Below are 19,989 nucleotides of genomic sequence, written 5' to 3'. Positions count from 1 at the left end.
CCCAGAGCTTCCTAACTTAAGGAGTTAAGTTAAGGAAGACCTAAAGCGCTGCCCACTCTGGCCGAGGGGCGGGGCCAGAGGGGCGGGGCCAGAGGGGGGTCAGGCCGGCGCCCCGCCCCCTCCGCGAGCCCCGCCCCCTCTGCGAGCCCCGCCCTCATCCCGCCCCCGCAGCCTCGCGGGAGTTAGCGGAGCCCCCCCCCCCCCCCCCAGGGCATCCCCAGAGAGGGCGAGCCCGGGAGGCTCCCGGGTGGCGGCGGCGGGTCCCAAGCCCGCGGCGGCGAGGGGAAGGTCCCTGCTGGCGGGCGGGGTCCTGGCGCTCCCCTGCGGACTGACCCGGTTACTCGAGAAGGTAACGACAGCGTCTCCGGCGTCCGCTCGCCGGGCCGGGGCCGCCTCCCCCGCGGGGGCCGCCTGGGGGCGCTGGTCCCGAAGCCCGCCGGGCCGCGGAGCGCCTTCGCCAGGCCGGGGGGTGAAGCAGCCGCGCCGCGAAGCCCCCCCCCCCCCCCCCCCGCGAGTGCGCTCGGTGTCCTGCGCGGGAAGATCGCTGCCTTCTCTCTGCTGAGGACCGTGTCTGTGGCCGCTCACCTATCCCGCCCCCTTCGGCCCGCTGGGACTGCCCGGTCCCGAGGTCTCCAGAACTACGAGATCGAAGAGGAGGAAGAGTCTGCATTCTCTACATGGGCCTTTGGAGGATGCAGGAATCAGAGATTCGGCCCCTGGGACTGATTTTAAGTGTCCCTCCGAGTGTCCCGGGGCGCAGCTTTGTGGAGACTCCGGAGGAGGGCTCTGGTCTTGGGATTGGGGTCCCGCAGCGTGGGTGAGAGAGGGGTTTGCTTTTTTGGTTTTGGTTTTCCTCCTCGGAGCTAGGTGAGGAATCGCATCTAGTGAGGGTCTGCCGCAGAAGCAAATCTCAGCCAATGTTGAGGTAATACCCACTCTTCTGTTATTCAGCTACCCTTTCCTTTTTTTTTTTTTTTTTTTTTTTAAGATTTATTTATTTATTTATTCATAGAGAGAGAAAGACAGAGACACAGGCAGAGGGAGAAGCAGGCCCCATGCAGGAGCCCGACGCGGGACTCGATCCCAGGTCTCCAGGGTCACGCCCTGGGCTGCAGGCGGCGCTAAACCCCTGAGCCACCCCGGCTGCCCCCTTTCCTTTTTTATTTAAAAAAAAAAAAAAAAGGAGTTTATAACTAACGTCCGGTGTTATATTACTTTCAGGGGCACAGTATAGTAATTCAACTATTCTGCACATTCCTTAATGCTCATCAAGATAAGTGTACTCTTAATCTCCTTTATCTAGTTCACTCATAACCTCCTCTTACCTCCCCTCTGGCAATCACCAGTTTGTTTTTAGGAGCCTATTGTTGTCTTCTTTAATTGTTTATTTCATTTTTTTTAAAAGATTTTATTTATTTATTCACGAGAGACACAGAGAAAGAGAGAGAGGTAGAGACACAGGCAGAGGGAGAAGCAGGCTCCATGCAGGGAGCCCGACGTGGGACTCGATCCTGGGTCTCCAGGGTCCCGCCCTGGGCTGCAGGCGGCGCTAAACCGCTGAGCCACCCGGGCTGCCCTAATTGTTTATTTCTTAAATTCCACATATGAGTGAAATCGTATAGTATTTGTCTTTCTCCATCTGACTTACTTCACTTAGCATTATACCCTCTAGGTCCAACCATGTTGTCACAAATGGCAAGATCTCATTATTTTTTATGACTGAGTATTATTCCTTTGAATAGATAAACCACATCTTTATCCATTCATTTATGGATGAACACTTGAGTTGCTATTGTAAATAATGCTACAGTAAACATAGGGTTACATATAACTTTTGGAATTAGTGATTTTTTTTTTTAATTTGGGTAAATACCCAATAGTGGGATTACTGGGTCATATGGTAACTCTGTTTTTAAGTTTTTGGTTTTTGAGGAACTTCCATACTATTTTCTACAATAGCTGCACAATTTTCATTCCCACCAACAGTGCACAAGGGTTGTTTTTCCTCCACATCTTTGCTAATGCTCCCCCCTCCCCCGCCCCCTTCTTTTTGATTCTTGCCATTATGACAGGTGTGAGGTGATAGCTCAGTGTGGTTTTGCTTTTCATTTCTCTGATGATGTTGATCATCTCTTCATGTGTCTGTTGGCCATCTGTACATATTCTTTGAAAAATGTCTATTCAGTTCTGCCCATTTTTAAAATCAGATTTTTTTGATGTTGAGTTATGTAAATTCTTTATGTATTTTTGATACTGACTCCTTATCAAGCATATCATCTACAGATATCTTCCCCCATTCAGTAGGTTGCCTTTTGTATTGTTGATGGTTTCCTTTGCTATGTAAAGCTTTTTATTTTGGTGTAGTCCCAATAGTTTATTTTTGCTTTTGTTTCCCTTGCCTGAGGAGATATACCTAGAAAAATGTTTCTATAGCTGACATCAAAGAAATGACTGCCAATGTCTTTTTCTAGAAGTTTTATGGACTCAGACCTCACATTTAGGTCTTTAATCCATTTTGAGCTCATTTTTGGGAATTAAGTATAAGAAAGTGGTCCAGTTTTATTCTTTTGCTTATAGTTGTCCAGTTATCCCAACACCATTTGTTGAACAGACTTTTTCCTATTGTGTATCCTTGACTCTTTTGTCATGGATTAATAGGCCATATATGTGGGGGTTTACTTCCGGGCTGTCTATTGTGTTCCATTGTTCTATGTGTTTATTTTTGTGCCATTACCATACTGTTTTGATTACTATAGCTTTGTAGTATATTTTGAAATCTGGGATTGTAATACCTTCAGCTTCATTCTTTCTAAAGATTGCTTTGGCTACTCAGGGTCTTTGTAGTTCCAATCAAATTTTAGTATTATTTGCTCTGGTTCTATGAAAATGCTGTTGGTATTCTGATAGGGGTTTCATTAAATCTATAGATTGTTTTGAGTAGTATGGACATTTTAACAATTTGTTCTCCTGATACATTCATTTGTATCATCCTCAATTTCTTTCATTAATATTTGATAGTTTGAAAAAAATATTTGATAGTTTGTGGAGTATAGCCTCATTGGCTAAGTTTATTCCTAGATATTTTGTTCTTTTGGGGAAAATTGTAAATGGGATTGTTTTCTTAATTTTTTTCTGCTACTTTCTGCTATATTAGTGTATAGAAATGCAACAGGTTTCTGTATATTAGTTTTGTGTCCTGTGACTTTATTGAATTTATCAGTTTTAGTAGTTTTTTGGTGGAGTCTTTAGGGTTTTCTATATATAGCATTATGTCATCTGCAAATAGTGACAGTTTTGCTTATTTCTTACCAACTTTGATGCCATTTATTTCTTTATCCTGTCTGGTTTCTATAGCTAGGATTTCCAGTATTATGTTGAATAAAAGTGATGAGAGTAGATATCCTTGTCTTTTTCCTGTTCTTAAGGAAAACTCCCTGTTGTTCACACCCATCCCTATTCTTTAATGACAAACACAAAAAAGGTTACCCTTACTTGATTTTGAACTTTGAGAAAATGTCAGATAAAAATGATGTGCACATTTATCTAGGCAGTCACCTGGATGTGGAATCTTTAGATTGCCCTTAACTAATGTTTGAATAGAAGTCTCAGTTGTGGATACCTTACAGCACTTGGGCAATGAGACACCTGATATAGGTACTTCTGAGGACACAATAGTAGCATAACATTTATTGAGCATTTACTATGTGCTATGTGTAATTCTAAGTGAATTATATATATTATGTAATATAAAATGCTATTCTGAATGCTTTCATCCATTATTACTAAGTTTTGACAGGCATATAAAAGAGCTGCTATCATTAGTCCCACTTTATGGAGGAAAACTGAAACAATTTTTCAGGTAGGTCGGTACCTCCATTTTCCAGGTGCTATGAGTATTGGCTGCCAACAGCTCACAGCTGTACCTTCTCTCAAGAATTGCCTCTTGATGAAGCTGCCCTGCCAAGAAATGCCCAGGAGGGTGAATCCCAAGACTCCCAGGTGTGGCCTGTAGTGAAAGGATGACAGATATTGGGGTACCTCCTGCCTTAAAGAGGAACCCTTTTGCCATGTCATTTCTGCTCTGTAGCAACCAGTGGATCAAGCTGGGGTGGACTGCAGCTGGACCCACATCTTTCCCTTGCTTCTTTCCTTTTCCTCATCCTGTTTACTTCACTTACAGTTTATACCTGAGAACCTCAAATCATTTGCAAAAAATCCTCATCTCAAGCTCTGTTTCTGTGAAACCCAGCCTATACAACTACTCTGCTACATTGGGTTGTGAGGTTTTCATAGTTTTATTCATTATTCAGTAGACATATGTATTTCTATGAGAAGACAGACAATCCACTGTTTCAAATATGTGTCAGATGGCTTTCTCTTTTTATTAACATAATGAAATATATTACAGGAGCTTTGCTGCTAATCTAGTGCTTTACTGTGTAAAGAAAATGATAGAATGACTTCTCTTCTTGGTCACTCCTGACTGTGGGAGATACACCTTTCCATCGTAACCCTTCAGCCCAAGATTGCTACCTTGTGGTGTAGCTCAGACATGGTTAGGATATTCGGAGGCACTGCCAAAAGCTCTGGCAAAAGCAACTCAGAGGGAACACAATGAGAGCAATAGTTTTATATGATCTGGCATTCAAAACATAGTTTTGTCAGCTTTGCTTTATGCTCCTGCTCAGCCTCTATAAATCTCTTTCATCAATGTCTTGAGATCCTAGCCAGACCGGTTCACAGGTATCTTTCTCCTCTCACTCTTTGGTACTTTTTGGAGGATTCTTAGGGCACAACACTGATGGCTTAGCTTCATCTGGCCCTTGATCTCAATGGTCTAGATCCTCTCTGCCCAATAGAAATATAATACAAGCCACAAATGTGAGCCACTTATATAATTTTAAATTTTCTAGTAGCCACATTGAAAAAGGGGAGAAAAAAAGGTGAAATTATTTTTAATAATGAATTTTCAGCCCATATCTCTAAAACGTGATCATTTCAACAGGTAATCTATATGAAAATTATTGATGAGATATTTTACATTCTGTTTCATACTAAGTCTTTGAAGTCCAGTGGGTATTTTACACTTCTAGCACACCTCAATTTGTACTAGCCCTATTTACATTTTGGACAGTGCCAGTCCAGATATAGCATCATGGCTTGCATCCAAAATTAATTAAGTGTTCTGGGGATTAGAGGAGGAATATTATTTTTATTCTGGACACACTGAGTTTGGGTAAGCATTCCTGTGGACAGTGACAGTAGGCTTTTGGAAATGCAGTTCTAGAGCAGCAAGACAGCATTTTCCAACTTAATTTGTCAGAGCAACATATAGCTGCCTTTATAGTAGGCTACCCATTTCCCCTTGTTTTTTGAATCCATACCTTAGAGTTCTTTCCCAGACCTAACTTGCACATGAACCTGTATATGATCTACTCCAATTTATCTCCATGTTAGATTGTTTTCTTATACATGTACTCTATACTTACTTATTTTTTTTTTTAATATTTGTATTGTCTCCCCTTTGGGTACATTGAAAAGAGTTGAGCAGAAGAATGAGCATTGTTTTACTTGAACATAAAGAATCATTCAGCTAATGAACTAGTATGCTCATTCAGCATGAGCAATCATTCTAAATATAATTTGGTTAGTATTTTTTATCTATTTTAATAGCTATGTGGTTTTAAGAATAGCAAAATCTGTAATATCTTAAAAAATTTTTTTCTAATATAAAAGTGATGACTAGTAATGTTATCTCCTTCACAAAAGTGTGTTTTTTTGTTTTGTGTTTTGTTTTTATGGTGGCAATACTCAGTGTTTCAAGGATATGGGGAAATGGACACTTTCATCCATTGCTGGTGGAAATGTAAATTTCTTCAGGGATTATGGAGGGCAATTTGACAATGTATATACAATTCAAAATGTGCATACCTTTGTCTCTGCAGTTCTAGTTTTAGAAATTTACCCCATGAGAGTAATTGGATTAGTGCACAAATTCGTATGTGCAGGAGTGCTGATCCTATTATAATTTATAATTTTTAAAGGAAACAACATAATTTCAACAGCTATTTATTGGGTGCCTACCTCTGCTGGGCATTGTAGTAGGTACGGGCTATAGTAATTAATCAGATATAGTTAGTCCCTGCCTTCATGTAGTTTATGGTATAGGAAAGAAGACAGCCAATTAAACATTCATTAGCATTAGCATTCCAGTGCTAATGGTATGCACTGTGGTTGAAATGCATATAAAGGGAACTGAATGCAGACATGGTGAAGCAATGAATAAGGGTTAAGTGGACTTTCATTAGATTTTCACTTTTAAATGTAAACATATGACTTATATAATCAGAAAATTGTAGCTTTTTAAAAATTGGAAATAAGATAATACAAGTTAAGTGTAGGAAATTTGGCAGTTACAGAAAGGTTATAAAGAAGAAAATAAAAATGACTACAAATTCCATCCCTAAGATGACAGATGGTCAGTTGTAACAATTTGGTATATATCCCTCCATTATTTTTTTCTTTTTCGATTTTATTTATTTATTTGACACAGAGAAAGAGAGTGAACACAAGAGAGGGAGCAGGAGAGGGAAAAGCAGGCTCCCCGCTGAGCAGGGAGCCCAATGCTGGCCTCTATCCCAGGAATCTAGGATGATGATCCAAGCAGAAGGCAGATGTTTAACCCACTGAGCCGCCCAGGTACCCCTCCCTCCATTTTTTATATGCATATGAATGTATTGGCTCTTTTCACAGTGATACATGTTTCATAGATCTGTTTGAAATTTTAATATATTTAATATTGAAAATAATTTGAGCTTACTGCTCATATATATATTCTATCATAAAGTGAAGTTTAATTGTGAAAATTACAGTTTATTTTGCTTCAGAGAGCTAAATTCCTATATTTAGCTACTGTGTATTTGGGGAATATGTGTGGCATCAAATAATTCACTTTTCTCTGTTCTTAAAAAAATTTGATGCAATTAAATTATTAATCATATCAATAATATTTTTCTTCTGGTTGCTGGCATTCATTTGAGATTATAGGGTCAAACTGGTTAAAAGTTCATTTTTCATGAGCTCATGTGAATAACATCTCATTAGAACTGTGCCAGCCAAGATGGGAGTGTTAATTAGCTTTACATTATATGATGTAGTTCCCAATGTCAGCAGGAGGTATGGTGGAGCAAAGTTACCTGACTTAATTATTATGTATTGTATCATCTTTGCTATATTGCTTTGTACACTATGGTGCTGCTGTCATTGATTCTTTTTTTTTTTTAAAGCTGCTAAAAACCAGAAGAATTAAGTCAGCAAATTCTGTATGTCTTTCATAGGTATGTTAAATAACCAAGAGAGTCTCTTGCTTATATAGGAAGCCTAAAGATATAAACTACTTTCATGAGTTAATACATGTAAAATGTTTGGAATAGTGCCTGAAACATACTAAGTGCTCAATAAATTATTATTATTATTATTACTACTACTGTTAATAGCAAAGTTAACAGAATAAGTCTTGGAGTATGTTAGATGTATGTTCAGATTCTTATCATTGAGTATGGAGTGTGAAGAGTAAACTGATATCAAGATAATAGAGGGTGATCATACTTTTTATGTTGATGCCCAAGACCTGGAATAAAATGTTAAAGAAACATAGTCTAGGGCAGCCCCGGTGGCGCAGCGGTTTGGCGCCGCCTGCAGCCTGGGGTGTGATCCTGGACACCAGGGATCGAGTCCCACATCAGGCTCCCTGCATGGAGCCTGCGTCTCCCTCTGCCTGTGTCCTCTGCCTCTCAGTCTCTCTCTCTCTGAATAAAATAAATAAATCTTTAAAAAAAAAATAAACAGAATCTATTGGGTATATAAACTCAACTGAACTGAGTTGCATTTTACCTTAGAGCATAGCCCTTAGTCTGTAACACTATTTTGAAACTGAATTCCCTAGATGAAAAGGACTACTGAAGCTCTTGAATAGGTTTATGAAGTCTTTTTGATGATTGTGATCTTTAACTGAGTTGACATGAGATTGAACTAGATTTATGGGGTGACTCATATTCATAACTCAAGAAATAGCTTTTCATCATGTAAACAATTCTCAACTTGTATAATGATTTTATTATCTTAGTTATAAGCGAACTTGTCTATCTGTAACATCACCAGTGAATTCCATACTTGGCACTTCAATTGTTTTAAGTAAATCTATTTCTTAAAGTTATTTCAGCAAAGTTTATGTGTAAAGTTAAAATTACATAAAAATAACATGTTCCCTAGGCTATAAATCCTGTCCAAATTTTTAGAAGAAATTGTGTATTTGGGTACAGGAAGAATGCATTCAATGTAAATACACTTTGTTTTACAGAGCAAAGATTTCAAAAAGCTGAAAGTACTGATGTTCATTCAACCCAAAGAAGCCAAGAAAAATCTCAGAGAGGTAAAGAAATAAAAAAGATTTTTTTCTGATATATGATTATTCCAATATATGAAACATATTATTCTAATATATCATCATTATGCTTTTCTGTCATTTTAAACAAATACAGGTTAGCACTATAAAAGCATAATGCCAAATTATTTTTCTTATATTTCTATGCTCCTAATCCTTGTCTTGATTTTTGGATTTTAGGAAACAAAATGGGATTAAATAAAGAGGGTTGGAATATTTATATTTTCTTTTTTTTCTTTTATATTTATATTTTCTTTTGGTTTGGTGAAGCTGTTCTTTTCTTTCATTTATTTTATCCATTGATTAAAGAAATATTTATCTTTGGGGTAATACTATGTGTCACATTTGAGGTATGTATTTGAGATCATTGATTTTGAATAAAAATAAATTTATTTAAGCCTATTAAAATGTTTTCTGTAATTTTAACTTACTAATCTTTGAACAAACTTCAGTGATCTGTTATATAGATATGTATTTCTGCCTCTGAGAGAGTGGGTGGACCTTCTCTGCTTCTATTAAAATTTTAATATACTTAGGTAAATTGAATTTACATTTGTCATTTTTTTTAGCCTTTAAAGGATGTTTTGTAAACCACCTATAAAGTAAAAAGAGGTATTGATTTTTAAACATTTTAAGATTATGAAGCATTTCAGAGTATCCTAAAAAATAAAGTGCTGTATTATAAGTATTCATCATCTTTGGCATCAGATGGTTCTAAACGTCAATATTTTCTGTGCTTGTCAAATTGTCTTGAATCCACCTATGCCGTTTTAGCTTGGGAGAATCTAAACCTAGTAAATATCACAGCCATGGAAGTTCTTCTTACTAAGAGCTGAAATTCTTGTGTGGGTACAGATAGTTCTCAACAGTGAATTTATAACTTGGAAAAAGTAGTATAAACAAACATGATGGAGGTTAAATTTATCTTTCTCATGGAAACTATTTTAAGTAGAGAATTATGTTCCTGAAGGTATAAAAATAGACGTATTTACTCAACTCTTTATGAATCATAGACATACTATGAAGTATATAGTTTCTTGACTATGCATAAGGCCATAAAGATGGTAATAAATTACCAAGCACTTGTAATGTCCTGGCAGACATCACCAGAAAAGGTATTCCAGGGTAAACAAGTGCTGAGGGGATTAGAGGATTCTGATGGCGGGATGGCTTTCTAGGGTCAAGAGCTGAGAGCAGGGCATCTTATCCGGTAAGTAGCACCCTGGCTTCTAATTATTGTCACCCCATGAACACTTTGTGGGTTTTTTTTTTTTTTGCCTATTAACAGAAGTCATTTATTAATAGTTAATTTATCTCCCTGCTTTTACAAATAAAAAAGATGTCTGTCAATCAGCACTTTGGTTCATGCTGAGTTGCCATGATTCCAGCTATAGCAAATGAAAGTTTATTATTCTGGGCAGCTTTATTACAGGTAAATTAATGTACTCATTGATCTTTTGGAAATATTCAAAGTTCAAAAATTCCTGCTCACCCCTCGACCTCATTTAATTCTTTATGTAGTCTTAGAAGTGACACTTTGGAAATCCCTGTTCTAGATGTTGTCAAAAAGAGACTAGTAGGGATGTATAGTTTGTATGTAATCAGGTAGGAATAATTCAGGGAATAAAAGGACTGTAAACCAGATAATATCCCCTGCATTGTCCTAAAGATAGTTGTGTACCTGAATGCTACATGCATTTTAGGTAAGGAGAAAGTGCTGAGGTGAACATAACTGCATTCTTTATGCTTTAAGCATCTTTTTACAAAGTGCCAATTACCAACTTCCATTTGCTTCATCCCACCTCAGTCATCCACCCACCAGTGCTAATCTATATCCATGATACAGGGACTAGGAGGAGGAAGGGATTGATTCTTCTTTGTGTACTCTGGGGTCTGCAGCTGGTTGTGTAGGGCCATCTCATAGAGCAACAATGAGACAGATAACCCAACCAAATTCCTGGGAGATTTTAGTTTGGGCAACTTATATGTTCAAACTGCACAGGTGAGTTACAACTGGTTAATACCGATATGTTTTTATTTTTAGTTTAAGTCATCTGGGAGTGAGACCCACTGATTTCAAGTACTGAGTTTTACCTGAAGCTAAAAAAAATTAAACTTTTTATTTTGATAATTTTAGATTTACAGAAGAGTTTTAGAGATGCTACTGATAGTTCCTATATACTCTCTACCCAGCTACCTGTTAACTACATGTTAACATTTCATGTAGTCATGGTACAGTGATCAAAACTAGGAAATTAATTTTGTTTCAACAAATGCAATTAACTACAGACTGTTTGTATTTCTGTTATTTCAGTGGTATTTCAGGCTTTTTTTCTGTTCCACAATTCAGGTCAGAATACCACACTGCCTATAGTTGTCACATCTCCTTATTCTCCTTCAATCTGTGACAGCTCCTGAGATTTTTTTGTCTTTAATTACTTTTGAAGAGTACTGGTTAGATGTATTGTAGTGTGTTCTTCAGGTTGGGTTTGCTTTTTTTTTTTTTTTACATGGTAAGACTGAGGTTGCAGATTTGGGGTAAATGAAATCAATATATCTTATTAATGGTGATCTTAGCCTTTATCACTTGGCATAGGTTGTGTGGCCAGGTATCTCCACTGTAAAGTTTCAATTTTCCTCTTTCCATACTTGGTTCTTTGGGGTAAGTTGCCAAGTCTAGACCACTGGAGTTATTAAGTCCAGTCTAGGGAATCTACGACCCATTTCCTAGAGGGAGTATTTAAGAAATTGGAGACATGTTAAAAGCACCACAGTTATTAATAAATATTTGATGAGAGATATTATGAGGCCATGTGGATACCCTGTTTCTCTAAAGTTTCACTTACAAATTTTAGTATTCATCAGTGGATGTTGCCTGTAGCAATTATTACTTTGGTACTGTGAAAACAAATAATGGAAACCTCATTAAAGATGGAGTCCAAAAATCCTGAAGGGGAAGCTCTCACACATTATCACTCAGACCATAAGGAGGAAACTTAGATATGTAAATACCCCAGTACAAGGAAGAGTTTCACCTTGTCCAGCAACAACCCAGCCATTGAGAAACTGCCACACTCTGCTGTTGAAAGGTGTTGCTACCCTGATTCCTTTGAAAACAGCCCCTTCTAGCTTCTTCCTTTCCTCCATAAAAGCAGACCCCCCTCTTCTGTTCTCTGGACTTGCCTATCCTTCTCCATAGTTTGCTTGTCCTGCACTACGATTCTCTGCTATTCTTGAATAAACTCATTTTGCTAGTGCAATGACTGGCTGTTTTTTTATTTATTGGTTTGTTTTTTTTAAAGCCAACAGCTAATGATGATGTTCCATTTCCCCCTTTCTTCCTGTAATTTAATTCTTTTGTAGGAAGAATTGCCTCTTTTCATTTATTCACTCACTTGTATATTTGTATCAGTATAGTCTCATGGATATTTATTGACTTTTGGATATTTATTTATTTATTTATATATTTTTAAAAAATATTATTTATGTATTTATTCATGATAGACACAGAGAGAGGAGAGAGAGGCAGAGACACAGGCAGAGGGAGAAGCAGGCTCTATGCTGGGAGCCCGACGTGGGACTCGATCCTGGGACTCCGGGATCGCGCCCTGTGCCAAAGGCAGGCGCCAAACCGCTGAGCCACCCAGGGATCCCCCAGGATATTTATTTTATTTTTTGGGTTATAATTATTATCATTGTTGATTGCATTGTTCAAATTATCCCAGGTCTGACCATCAGGTGCTCCTAAGAGTTGGTTCCTGTGTCACTTCAAGGAACCCATATCTTGTTTTCTTTTTAAGCACTAACTTACTTTCTGGCACTCTAAGATGCTTCTCCTGGCTTTTCTCTTGTGTTTTCTGTGTTCTAACCCAAGAATCCATAATTTTTTTTAAGAATCGTGGATCCTTTGATTGGAGAATGATATTTAGAAACCCGAATCTGGCCTTTCGGTGTTCTTGTTGCAACTAGAGAGTAATTATTTCTAGACCCTCTCAGTGTGTAGAACTAGCATATGTTTGTATGTATTTTAACCCTGTATCTATTTCTTTATATATTCATCTGTATATATATTAAAATAAATATTAGTTCATACTGGTATCTTTAATTCCAGACTGTTACCACAGGGTTTATTCTGGCATTCCCCTTTGCTTGTTTGTAATTTCTTTCTTTCATAGATACAAACCTGGCTGTCATTGTCTGCAATATATTTATTTACTTGCTCAATTCTAATATGTGTGGAAAGTAGTTTTAGAATTGCTAAACTGGACCTGTATGAGATACATATTTACCAACTAGAGTGCAGTGTTTTGTTTTTAGCCTTCTGTCTTTTTTTTTTAATTTATTTTTTATTAGCCTTCTGTCTTTAGTCTTATAGTATCAAAATTCTATTCTACAAAGGTATTTATCCATGAAATCAGGGATCAGCAGGTGAGTGGATAAACAAACTGATAGATATATACAACTAGGCAATAAAAAGAAACCATTGATTCATGTGAGACAGGGAGATCTTAAATGAATTTTGCTTAGTCAGACATAAGAAACAATGTATTGTGTGATTCTATTTATATGATATTTTGGAAGGCAAAACTGTAAGGAAAGAAAACAAATCAGTGGTTGCTAGAATTGAAAGTTGGAGAATGGGTTACCTAGGAGTGGAATTGCTGGATCATATGATAATTTTATAGTTTTTTTAGTAACTGCCTAAACCGTTTTCCACAGCAGCTGCACCATTTTACATTCCTACCAACAATGCCCAAGGGTTCCAGTTCCAATTTCTTCATGTCCTCTCCAATACTTGTTGTTTTTGCTTCTTTACTTTTTTAAATTATAGCCATCCTAGTAGGTATGATGTAGTAACTCATTGTGGTTTTTATTTGCATTTCCCAAGTGACTAAGAATGCTAAGCATCTTTTCATGTACTTATTGGTCAATTGTGTATCTTCTTTGGAGAAATATCTATTTAAGACCTTCACCTATTTTTGAATTAGCTTGTCTTTTGTTACTGAGTTGTAGGAATTCTTTATGTACTCTAGATATTAAATTCTTGTTAGATATATAATTTGCAATTTTGCCTCATTCTGTATGTTATTTTCCTTTCATTTTCTTGATAATATCCTTTGATACAAAAAAGTTTTTAATTTTGATGAAGCCAAATTTATTTATTTTTTTGCTGCTTGTGCTTTTGGTGTTCTATCTAATAATCTATTACCACACCCAGGGTTCAGCCCTATGTTTTCTGGTTTAATAGCATTTAGGTCTTATATTTAGGTCATTGATCCATTTTGAGTTAATCTTTCTATATGGTATGAGGTGATATGAGCATATCTTTATTTTTAGACCTTTGAAAATGCAAACATTTTAAAGATTTAGGAGTCACATTATAGTTTTTTCTTGAAAAGAGCAGACAGAAGCAACATTAACCTATATTAAAACTTAATATTTTGGAAGAGGGAAAAAGACATGTTTGAATTTCTCACTGTTAATATCTTTCAATGAAAGACTCCCAGGCATTATCAGATTTAATTTTTTTCTGGCCTGTGATTTATTCTGATTGCTTTGCTGAGCAAGCTAGGTTCTGATGAGTTCCTTACCAGTTTCATCACAGAGGTAGGGAGCCTAACAGCATGGATTTTCATGAGTATTTGGGAAGACCACTTCCTCACTATCAATGTCTCCTTCTCCTTCTCTTCCACAGGAGAAGTTTTGCTCTATTAGGATCATGCCAAATTCTCATGAATACAGATAAGGAAGATTGTTTTTTTAAAAGATTTATTTATTTACTATTTTAGAGAGTGGGGAGGTGTAGAGGGAGAGAGAGAATCTCAGACTCCCCACTGAGCTCAGAGCCTGTCATGGCGCTTGATCCCACTATCCTGAGATCATAACCTGAGTTGAAATCAAGAGTCAGATGTTTAACTGACTGAACCACCCAGATGCCCCCCACATAAGGAAGATTATAACTGCCAACGTCTACCACATAAAAAAATGGCTACACTTTGGAGAACACATGAAATCAACTCTAGTTTTTGTTATCAGAGGCTTTGCAGGGATCTGAGCTAATACAGACCCTCATAATCATTTTCTTTTAACGCTTCTCTAAGCTATTATTTGTTTCTTTTCTTTTTTTTTTTTTTAAGACTCAACTATATCTAAAGAAGAATAGGTCATTTCGTAGTTTGCAAAATGAAGTGCAGCTCCAACTTTGCCAGACAACATTCTATCAAGAGAAGTGATGCAAAAATGTTTTATCTAGGACTGCTAAGAAAAACAGTGGCAGATAGTATGTAGAGTTTAACAATACTTAAAGACAAAAGACATGTTACAAATTCAATATTGACCAAGAGAAATATGTAGTAGTTTGGGATTTGTACTTGGAACATATATTAATCCTTGTAATGTAATGATGAATTTTCAAACCACAAAAGGAGACTAAAACTGAAAACAGGATGAAGCCCAAAATTTATTCTAAGCAAGATAACAAAACAATAAAAAAATGACTGGACCACTATAACAGTCCTCTTATTTATCTAGAATGAGAAAAACATGCAAAATGTATTAAGTAAAGTACTCTAAATTTTGTGATAAAAATCTGAAGTTGACACACAATTTGAGGCTGTCCAGTCTTTTGAACTTGACTGCATTTTGAAATGGTTACATTTTTGTTGTCCCCAATAATGTAAACCCAACCATCATAATGAGGAATATAAAACCAAACCAAAGCAATAAAACAAAAACCTACCTTTTCCGGTCCCTTTCCTCACCTTTCTTGTAGGGTCTGGATACATGATTTAGATTCTGACAGATGTATTTTCATGAAATTAATATATATGGGGGAAAAGGTAGGACATGGGGCATCCATTTTGGTGCTGCAGGAATTGGCAAAAACCACATGATTCTTTGTTCAGATGTGGTGGCTCCAATTTCCTGACTGTGATGGCAACAGTATGTTTCTGGGGTCTGTTTAGCATCTTCACCAAGTTGTTCCTGGAAGCTTGGCCAAAAACTATTTCACTAACCTTTCCAAAGATTCTGTAAACTATCTGATAGCTGTAGTAAATCCTTTCTTTCTTAAACCACTCAGAGTGGATTCTGTTGTCTGCAACCCAGGACCCTATTTAATATAAGATCCACTGTGTATGTGAGTCTTTCTTGGAAAAAGTTAATGTCGCATTAACGAAAAGTCTCACTTTATAAATCATGAATATTTAGAATGGAAAGTCACTTTTATTAAGTACCAGTTCTCTTTCTCTCTGTCTCTCAAGTACATGTATAAATAAATAAAATCTTTCACCAGTTCAATGAATATTGATATTAATATTTATTCAAATTTACCATTTTAAATGGAGAATAAAACAAAAATCCATGTATCTAAGACTAGTTAATGATGCACATAGATTCTTCTTATAGTGCAATATACAATATACATATATGGCCATATGTATATTTTTATAAACATTTTGATTTCTAAAAAAAAAAACATTTTGATTTCTAAATGTGAAAGTATTAAATCTTTCTTTTTGTATTTCTAACAAAAATACTCTAATTTTTGTATTTGTTGAGTTAGAGCAATTGTTCATATAGGCCTAACAAGACAAAAATTCTTTTTTTTTTTTAATTTTTATTTATTTATGATAGTCACAGAGAGAGAGAGAGAGGCAGAGACACAGGCAGAGGGAGAAGCAGGCTCCATGAACCGGGAGCCTGACGTGGGATTCGATCCCGGGTCTCCAGGATCGCGCCCTGGGCCAAAGGCAGGCGCCAAACCACTGCGCCACCCAGGGATCCCAAGACAAAAATTCTTAAGGAAGATGATGATTCCAATAAAATTGTAAATATTCACATATGCTTCAAGTATATGCTCTGGAAGTATAAAATTAAATGTTTTAGCATGAGAAACCTATTTAGTATTGGCATTCTTTCACATCACTCAACCAGGCTATTGAAGAATCATTCTGGAGTTACTGTATAATATAAAAGTAGAGTACAGACCCATGTGAATATTTTATAGTTTATTGTATGGGTGGGTATTCTTAAATTTTAATGCTGCAAAAGAAATAGGTAGCCCTGGAATCCTTGTGTCAATGAGATATAGAGGAGGTTGGTGATCCAATTAGTATAATGGGCATCTGGCAGCCAAATGATGCACTTCAAAACCTGGCTGAGAAAGACTGGCCCTCATCCACACTTTCATAATATAAAGGATAGAGAGAAAACAGGATGTGGAATCCTCTTGTTCTTTCTGTGCTGCTTTAAATCCAATAGAGTCCTTGAAAACCAGATGTTTTCTATTATAATGCTTGTCATCCATATATTACTTCTCCATTCCACATGACTTCTCCTTCCTTTTTCATACTTATCCTTGGCTTTACTTTCATGATTCCATGGTGGTCATGTTGACTATTTTCCTATTCTTAGTAAATAGAAACCACCATTATCTTAAGGATATTTCTATGATATGGCAGTTGCTTCAGCAATTTTTAATCATTTTTCCAATCTGCAGATGCAAGTAGTGGTTTTTCAAATTGTTATCTATTAACATAAACACTAGAAAACCAGGAGTCTTCACATTTTAATCTTGTGGTTTTCTTTCCAAAGACAGTGAAAAATATAACATGGTAAAATTTCCTCGCATTTTCTTCCTTTGGAACTAGAATCGTAATTCTTTAAATAAACATGTAACCTTACATTAAAATTTTATTCATTTGTATCATTATGCCCTTTATGTTGGATACAATCAGATATGAGCCTCTTGCGCTCCTATGGGTCTTGCTGAATGTGCCATAATCCCAAGGTTTTGGCTGTTCTTTAACCTGGGCCACTTCTCAGGATTGATTACATAGCTGGCAATCCTGAGAAGATAATACATTGTAGTTTTTGTATTACACCTGGTCTTCTTTCAGACAAACATACTTGCTTACTGCTTGTTATAAAAGCAGCAGATTCCCTAAGCTTAGGTTCTCCTCTGTGAACCACCCCTCTGCATATGCAGGCTCCATTAGGCCCTCCACATTTCCCTGTGGGACTTGGGCACTGGTACAACTATATTGCTACTCCTGTTATTCCTTTTGCTGTAACTAGTAACATCCTTTGTCTCTGACTCAAGAGTCTCGTATCTTCTGTCAGCATCCATAAAACTGGCAGGCTTACTTAGTTTGAATAGTTATTTTGGTGAGAGCTTTTCTCCTTTAACTCTCCTTCACAGGATCAAACTTATTGAAGTAGGGCAAAATCCATGTTTTATAAAATACCTTACTTTTGAACAATTCAAATCACTGTTATATATTATATTTTTCTCCTAAAACACTTTTATGAAGTATATAGATACAAGTTAATACCATTTGATAAATGAGGAATTGGTGATAGAGATTAAGTGATTTCCTCAAGATCACTTAATTCATAACACATTAAATACTGGAATTCAGGCTTTCTCACTGATAACACAGGGATTGGATAGTCTATAATATATAATACTGTCATTTTCCTTCTCACTAACATTCTTTGTAATAGTATCTGTCAAATTTAGAATACGGAATTTGTAATTAGTATTCTTCCAGAAAGGAAGAACTCTTGGTAGTATAATTACTAACTGAAAATATGAAATTATTTAGACTTCCTAATATTTCATAAAACATATTCTGTTCCAACATTCATAAACATTACTCATATAAAAAACTAAATAATGTTTGCTCTTAGCCTCAAACACAGTGTTTCTCACAGTGCAGTCCTCATCAAAATGATCTGGAGAGCGTCTTAAGACTATAGGTTGCACCCCAGACCTACCAAATCTGAATTTCTAGAGTATAAAGGAATTTTGAGTATTTTTTTAAAAATCAGATCTCCCAGGTAATTTTTTTTATGGCCATTAAAGTTTACCATGCATTACAACCAGGGAGAGATTGTTTCTATAGACTAGGGGTGGGCAAACCACCATCTTTTAGCTAAATACCTACAAATAGAGAAAAGTAGCAGATTTACAAAACTGTTTCTGAATATAGTACTTATGAAAACTCTTGATAAAAGAAATGCAAATCAACACCAAATTTACATTTCTCAGAAAGCCAAATGTCTTCCCTTACATCATCAATTTAGCAGTAGTGGTTTAAAAATGCTTATATTTTGTGAAATAGCAGGTTTATGTAAGGAATTCATTCATCTAGAGATCTTCTGTTCTGTGGTTGTGCAACACCTCCTTTTGCCTATTCATAAATCCACTCGATATATATTCATTGAGTACCTTATTTCTGAGCCAAGCGCCATTCTAGGCACTGATGTTACAGAGTGTACAAGTTGGCTAGAATCCCTGCCTTTAAGGTCTGTATTAGAAGAGGATGATAATTGCTTCTTAACAAAAAGTAAGATTCTTTATGGAGGAAGATAAAAGGATTTTATTTGTGATCAGTGACTCCAAACTTGCCATTTTGCAGAAGAAATATGTTTTTAAAATATTTTTTCTTTCCAGATTTGAAGTTGAAAGTATGGTTCTAAGATAAGGACATGTACCAAAGGAATGCTGCTTGATTTTTGCTGGACACTTAAAGGTCATGTCAAGTAATACAAGCAGGAACAAAAATACCAACTCTGAAATTTTAAGTGAATTTGAAGAAGGTGACATTATAAGGGTAAATATTGTCTGAGTTTCTCAGTCTCCCAGTATTATTTATTTATATCTTTTTAAAAAGATTTTATTTTTTTATTTGAGAGAAAGAGAGAGAGTGAGCATGAGTTGGAGGAGGGGCAGAGGGACAAGCAAACTCCATGCTGAGTGGAGCCCAAGGCAGGGCTCAATCCCAAGACCCTGAGATCATGACCTGAGCTGAAGTCAGTTGCTTAATTGACTGAGCCACCCAGGTGCCCCTCATCATTTTTTATTTAAAAGAATTTTAAATTATATGTGTCATTGCATTAAAGTAATTTACATAGTACACTATAGTATTGAAATACTTCAGTATGAAATATTTCAGTAATTGAAGTCCTTAGACAAACCATATTTTTCTTCAAGGAAGAGCCAACATATAGCCTAATATATATTTTGTCTAATATAGGATACACAAGATTCCTAAGTGGTTGTTATATGAATGATTGACCGGCTAAATGAGTGAGTTACAAACCATGTCACTTTAGAGGCTGAGTAGTATTAAAAGATAAAATGTGCCAAAACAGTTACTAATTAAAGGAGCTCCTTTTGGTTTTTTAAAGAAACCCAGTGCTTGCAAAAAATTTTATGCAAAGGGATAGGACTTAGGATAAGAGAGCAGTTTGTGTGTAGTAATAAAACTTCATTTTTTGTTGTTGTTGAGGGCAGATTGGATCTGAAGATTCTTTTTTTCTTTTTTTTAAAGATTTTATTTATTTATTCATGAGAGACTTATCATGAGAGATTTATTCATGAGAGAGAGGCAGAGAGGCAGAGCATGGGCAGAAGGAGAAGCAGGCCCCTTGCAGGGAGCCCAACTGTGGGACTTGATCCCGGGACTCCGGGGTCATACCCTGAGCCAAAGGCAGATGCTTAACCCCTGACCCACCCAGGCATCCCGGATTTGAAGATT

General features: G+C 36.6%; 1 long non-coding RNA gene across 2 annotated transcripts in view; it reads left to right on the top strand.

Moving 5' to 3' along the window:
- The first annotated feature begins 257 nt into the window (after positions 1 to 257).
- The window catches only part of LOC121473884, a 76,780-nt gene continuing 57,048 nt past the window's right edge, over positions 258 to 19,989 (top strand). Inside the window, exons 1-3 of one of the 2 annotated variants that reach the window (XR_005983254.1) lie at positions 258 to 925; positions 8,360 to 8,431; positions 18,903 to 19,056. This is a non-coding gene — a long non-coding RNA (uncharacterized LOC121473884). Of the gene's footprint in view, positions 926 to 8,359; positions 8,432 to 18,902; positions 19,057 to 19,989 lie in introns of those variants that run through there. The other variant, XR_005983253.1, reaches the window with a different exon arrangement.

This window comes from Vulpes lagopus, chromosome 12, assembly GCF_018345385.1.
Source record: "Vulpes lagopus strain Blue_001 chromosome 12, ASM1834538v1, whole genome shotgun sequence".
NCBI classification, from domain to species: domain Eukaryota; kingdom Metazoa; phylum Chordata; class Mammalia; order Carnivora; family Canidae; genus Vulpes; species Vulpes lagopus.
This window is presented reverse-complemented; position numbering and strand designations above follow the sequence as displayed.